This window comes from Aquarana catesbeiana, linkage group LG06 (assembly GCF_042186555.1).
Source record: "Aquarana catesbeiana isolate 2022-GZ linkage group LG06, ASM4218655v1, whole genome shotgun sequence".
Taxonomy (NCBI): domain Eukaryota; kingdom Metazoa; phylum Chordata; class Amphibia; order Anura; family Ranidae; genus Aquarana; species Aquarana catesbeiana.
Window position 1 is genome coordinate 326,178,460 of NC_133329.1, and position 6,000 is coordinate 326,184,459.

Sequence of the window (6,000 nt, forward strand, 5' to 3'; positions counted from 1 at the left end):
TATGTTTAACAGAGGTTTTCCCTCCTCATCTTCTAGAACAGCATACCTGAGAGATGATTAGCTATGCCCTCTACAGGAAACACAAATCGAAAAGTGTTTAAAAGGCCCCTCCCCTCCATTGTACCTCAGCCTGCAGAACTTTCCTTTCAAAGGACAGGTCCTGGCTTGTGAGCATTTGAACATGGTAGTGCTTGCTAAACACGTGGAATGAGGACCAGACGGCAGCCTTCGAAATTTGTTCCCATGAAACTCCCGCTCTTTCTGCCCATGATATGGCCAGTGACCTTGTAGAGTGGGCTCTAACCTGAGTAGGGGTATACCTGTCCTTAAAATGTATAAGCCCAGAGAATCTTATCTCTGATCCATCTGATTATGGAACAGGGAAAACCTCTGTTAGACTCATCGGTATCAGTATTTCCACGAATCTTCCAGGACAGCGTCCATATGAAGTAATCTGTCCTGGAAGATTCATGGAAATACCATTACCGGTAAGTCTATATGAGGTCTTTGTATGTCAGGGAACATTCCACAAATTAGGAGCAAAACAGTTCTTTGAATTCCTTATTTATCCAATGAACCAGAATCTCAGATGTCACCTGTTATGCATCTGAGCAGGTCCTCCCTGGTAAAATGGCACATAACTTGTTCTCTTGAGTCTATGGGGCTGATTTACTAAAACTGGAGAGTGCAAAATCTGGTGCAGCTGAAGTTAGAAGCTGGCTGGATATGTACAAGTGCACCAGATTTTGCACTCTCCAGTTTTTAGTAAATCAACCCTTATGGGTCTACCTTCTTTATGCAACACCTGCACATAGTAGCCTTAATTATCTGGGACTCTTAAATAATGAAAATCAACATTACCTTTACATTCTGTCCATTAACCTGTTTGCAAAGCATATTGTAAAGTATTGATTGTTGTATATTACCCTAAGCAATAACGACCACATTACAGAGAAAACACTGCAACTCCTTGAATTCTCCATTATTATTACAGGAAAATCACAAAACATTTTGCTTGTTGTAATGATAATGTGGACTGGGCACCCAAAAGGCTGTGTGAGATGACCCTTGGCAGCCATGTTGCTCAATATTCTTAAGACAGCCATGACATTTTGTAACACTAGGAGACACATAACAGCAGTAATTCTCTTTTAAAAATGTTTTGTGTGCAGCAGCCACCCCAGCACCCTCCCTAATTACTTACCTGAGCCCCATCTCTCTCCAGCGATGGCCACGAATGTCTAAAAAACAAACAAGACTTTACAATCACTTTAATCCCAGGAAGGCATCATCACAATTAACAAACTTTTAGCTGCATTCAAAACACTCTTATCAGTACATTGATAGGACTAGCAGAATATAACACACTCCACATCTCAATCCCGTGGCCATCATAAAGCTTTCAGGTTTGACCAACTAGAAGCTTAACATACATCCCTCTTCACTAATAGTATTAGGTTTATCTCCTTTAATAAATATCTCAGCTGGTAGAACAGCCATATATGCATTTCTGGCTGGCTGTTATTAGCAAAAAATGTAAACTTCAGTGTATTTCATAACTCCTGAGCCTATAATGTTAAAGGATATATACCTGTATCCGTTAATTAGCAATATTTTAAGCCCAAACGCCACTATATTAGAAGGTACTGGAGGCAAACTGGACACATCAATTCTAGGTGAAACAGCCATCCTATACCCATCATATTTGTATTCATTCAAAAGGTGATTTCATGCTGGACAATAATATACAAGTTACCAGAATGCAAGTATTTGAAGATATTCCTGTATAAAACTGTATTTATGTAGTGGCCACTACATGATCATAAACACAATGACATCCCATCAGCCACTCCTCCGACCTTTGCATTGTTCAGATAATTTCTGTCCACACCCTCCTCAAGGACCAGATAGAGGGCACTGCATTTGCAGTCTGGAGCTTTCCTTTAAAGGATAAGTTCACCTTTTGGATAAGGATAAGTTCACCCGTATTTAGGCTGGAACATGTAACATGTTCCGGCAGCTGCAGCCTCTCCCCCCACCCCCCAGTGACAGCGGGCGGGCATCTTCTCCGGGCACCTGCTATCACTGTTTGAAAAAAATATGGCCGTGCAGGGCTCCACCCGCCCAGCCACATCAATCATTCACAGCCCTCTGGGAAACTGCAAGTCCTAACAGCCTTTGCAGCTGTCGGCTTGTAGTTTCAATGAACTACCATGACGCTGTTGAGCGCTCTGGAAGTTCATTCTTCCTGTCAGTGTGTGTCTGCCCATACGAGATACAAGCAGACAGATACACTGAGAAGTCTGCAGGAGTCCTGCATGGCACCCTTGATCTGCTTTCCATGCTCCAAGTAAAAATAAATAAAAAATGTGCTCATTGATTGGACTCTGCTGAACGCACAGAACCAGGACATTAAGTATTTTCACCGTTAATTATTTTTTATTTCTTTTTCCTTATTGTCTCTTTGTTCATTTATATTACCCTTTGTATGAAAATATTTTGTTTTGCCTTTTCTATTAAACAATATTCTGAAAAGTGTTAATATGGTATCTAATACACTAATCCCACTCTCTTTTAAGAGCGCTACTATAGTGTAAATTTCTGGATGTACCTGTCTGTAGTGTGTGTTACAGATGTTTGTTCTAAATCATAAGTGTTATCTCTACTATTGGAAATGGTTAATAGGCTGAACCCTATCTGGTGGCAGTATAATAAATCTGAACCCAGTGATGATTACTCTGCGAGCATTATGGTCCTGTGAGCTGGAAAATCTTAATACAAGGTGAGTCTGAGAGTGCCGTTTTCTTTGTCACAAGTGGGTGAGGGTTGCCAGGGCCTAACGCCTCATTCATCACACTTGTTGCATAACAACCCAACCCATTTATTGTAATAAACTATCACTGACAGGCAAGCAATCTTAGTATAACTAAAGGAAAAACTTTTCCTCTTAGTTTTAGGCCTCTTGCATTTGATACCCGTTTGAGCATCTAATTTTCAGCCATTTTTCAAATGTATTTTCGTGCTCGCGCAATTTTGTGCACAAACGTATTCTCATGTCCACTATATGTTCATGGACATTTGCGCACAAATGTGTGCGATTGCACGCATATGTGTGCATGGAGTGTAAATTACTGACCAAAAATGCAGATTTTTCAATTATTATTTTTTTTTTTTTTACTGAAGAATACACAGCCCCTGTTTATGCGCCTGTGTGCATAGGCACATTACAATTAATGGACTGTATTTTAGCTCAGTAAAAAAAAATAAGCCGTACTGAGCTTTTTCAAGCTGCAGTGTGCAAGAGGCCTTATGCGGGCCATACACGGTCGAATTTCGAACAAATTTTCTTTTCAAAATCAGAATGTTCGTTTTTTTTTGTGATCCGATGATGCCACCTTTGATTTTCGAAATTCGGCCGACCAAGCCTTCAATTTCACCACATGTTGCTACAAAAAAGAATTTTCTTTTCTCTCCGTAAATTTTCTTTTCTTATTACATTTCTCGCACGATTCTCCCATCATTGATTAGAAAATCCTTTTGTTTTTCTAAAAATTTCCAACATGTCCGATTCCTCAAATTTGATTGCCGCACGAAAATCGGCCGTTGTTGCAGCCCACTAATGGTGCGAAATTCATACGAAAATTCCTTCATACGATTTTCGAAAGAAAATTCTTACGAAATTTGAACCGTGTATGGGCCGGCATTAGAGTGGAGAGGGATTAGAATGGTTATCGGTTTTTATTGCTGTCTGTGCCCTCGTTAGGGAGAATCACCCTCACTATTTGTCCTATTTACCATTATCATTGAAAGAAAATCCCAAATTTTGGGTTGTCCCCAGAAAAGTAATAGAGACTAAATCTTCCAATGGGGACACTAGTTCTGGGGACCTGGGGCTCCCCAAGGAATTCCCTTAATTTGCAGGAATTTCCTCTTAATTCCTGCTTGGCTGTGAGACCAGAAATTGAAGGAAATCTCTGCAACGAGACACAGATGGTAAAAAAAAAAAAAAATCTGATGGGTTAGAACTTTCCCTTACTCTATCCAAAATGGAAAAAAAAATGTTTTGCCTATAGTTCTACTTTAACTATAAATGATCTGTTTCAACTGAGAATGTGATTTTGACACTGAAATTGTTTAATTTTCCATAAAATACAAATGTGATATTTCCAGATCTGCCTGCAGAATTGGAGGAGAGTTGGATGTGCAGCCACAATCTGTCTTTAGTAAACAAAAAAAAGGGTTTTGTTGACACTCAAGCTCAATTATCTGGAATCCATTTACATATAAAGCATGTGAAAAAAATTGGTTGTTCCAGATCTCTGTTTATCAAATGATACATATAAATGGCATTGGTCATCAAAAGGGTCATCTTCTAATGCTAGGGATTCCATTTCTCTGGGCACTGTGCCCACATATATACATAACCACTAATACACTGGCACCCATGTCATTTCCCTTCCACTAGGGGGCTCTGGCGGGCTTAGAACAGATTACACTGTCGTTTTTTTTTTCTAATTAAAGGAAACCTGCAGTAAGAAGATATGAAGGATGCCATTGCTGACCTTCTCTTCTGAAAATGCTTGTTGCCAGCTGTTGTGCTAATCTGGTATTTTCTGCCAGTGACCCAGAGCAAGCGTGATTGAAGAGAACACAAAGCTCTTTATCAGTAAAGTTGTATAGTATCCAGATTAGTGACAAAGGCATAATTAAAATCACTGGATCAACATGACGACCAGACAATTATTTTCAGAAATGAAAATGCAGGTCTCTCTACAGGTTCTCTTCAAGTAGGCTCCCCTTTTTTAAAAGGAATTGTTTATTCAAGTGCCTTTTTTAGTATGTTACATTTATTGCTAGTACATCTGTGTATGAAAGTGCCCCGCGTTCTTTTATGATGATAAATAATTAGGAATACATACGTAGTGTGGTGTGTGTGTGTGTGTATATATAGATATATATATATATATATATATATATATATATATATCTTTTTTTTTTTTTTTTTTACTGCAGCTCCTTATATTGTTACCCCCCTGAACTCATAAGGTGTACCCCATTGTTCTCTGTAACACTATTCAGAATCCTCCTTGCCCAATCTAGACGTTCAACAAGTTTATGCAGATTAGGCCAAAAGCATATAATGAACAGTATAAAATACAACCGAAGTTGCCAGCCTTGAGTTTTCATCTGTGAGCCTCATGAAACATAAAAAAAACACCAGGCAAAAAAAGCATTCTAAACAAAAACACAGTTTGAAGTTGTCCAAATCCCCCTCACAAGGTAAGTGCCATGTCACATAATGCTGTCACTGGTCAGTTGTCCATAACAAGATCACTCATGTGATATGGACCTTACCATAAGTTACTGAGTGGTTTATTTTCCTTGTCAAAAGAAGTTTATTGAGTATACAATGTTATAAAGATACATAAAGTAAGTTTACAAGGATCTATAAAGTAAGCTCATTGTTTTACAGTAGGGTTTATATAGGTAAATATCATGAAATTTCAAATATTAAACATTGGGTTCACGTAAACCTAAATTAAAGATATATATCATTTCCTTAGTTACTTTTGTAGTTATTTAAATGATTTATACCTACTATACATATTGTTTACAAGTAGAGTGTATATAGGTCAAATAAATTCTGATAATGAGCTTTAATCGTAAGGTGGAGAAAAGGAAAGAGAAAGAAGAAAAAGGGTTGAAAGGTAGAGGTATGGTCCACAAGGTTGTCCCGCTCGTCAGTTTATTATTCTTTTTAGTTCTCTTTGAAGCCTTAGAATGGGTGTCTCTGTAAGTCATTTAATCTGTTACCATGGCAACAGGACAGAGTCATTGAAGTTTGACAGGAACTGTTGTTTTATCCAAGGATGCCAAAGTTTTTCAAATTTTGGAATTTGATTTTGATCGATGGCTACCATCTTAGCATGGGACATTGTATTATTCATTCTGTGAATTGTTTCTGCTAGTACCAATGTAGGAGATTTCCATGCCTTGGCC